General features: G+C 32.5%; 1 pseudogene; it reads left to right on the forward strand.

Moving 5' to 3' along the window:
* The window catches only part of LOC107708262 (volume-regulated anion channel subunit LRRC8D-like), a 9,320-nt pseudogene that overhangs the window by 4,546 nt on the left and 4,377 nt on the right, over window positions 1-397 (forward strand).

Consider the following 397-nt stretch of genomic DNA (forward strand, 5'->3'; position numbering starts at 1 on the left):
AAAATGAAAATTACCCCATGATTTACTCACCCTCAAGCCATCCTAGTTGTATATGACTTTCTTCTTAACGACGAATACAATCGGAGTTATATTTAAAAATGTCCTGGCTGTTCCAAGCTTTATAATGGCAGTGAATGGGTGATATTCAATAGTCCAATAGGAGTACAATAAACTGCACCAATCCATCATAAGAAAATGCTCCTCAAGTCATATACACCAAGGATGGCTTGAGGGTGTGTAAATCATTGGGTAATTTTCATTTTTGGGTGAACTAACATGCAAGCCAGTTCTCATTCAAGCAAATTCTTATTCAGAAATTGCAATGTCCCTTTAAACCATGATGTAAAAAGGCTGTTTTTTTTTTTTTTTTTTTTTTTTTTTTTTTTTTTTTTTTTTT

The sequence above is a fragment of the Sinocyclocheilus rhinocerous genome, unplaced genomic scaffold, assembly GCF_001515625.1.
Source record: "Sinocyclocheilus rhinocerous isolate Xijiao unplaced genomic scaffold, SAMN03320098_v1.1 scaffold2975, whole genome shotgun sequence".
Classification (NCBI taxonomy): domain Eukaryota; kingdom Metazoa; phylum Chordata; class Actinopteri; order Cypriniformes; family Cyprinidae; genus Sinocyclocheilus; species Sinocyclocheilus rhinocerous.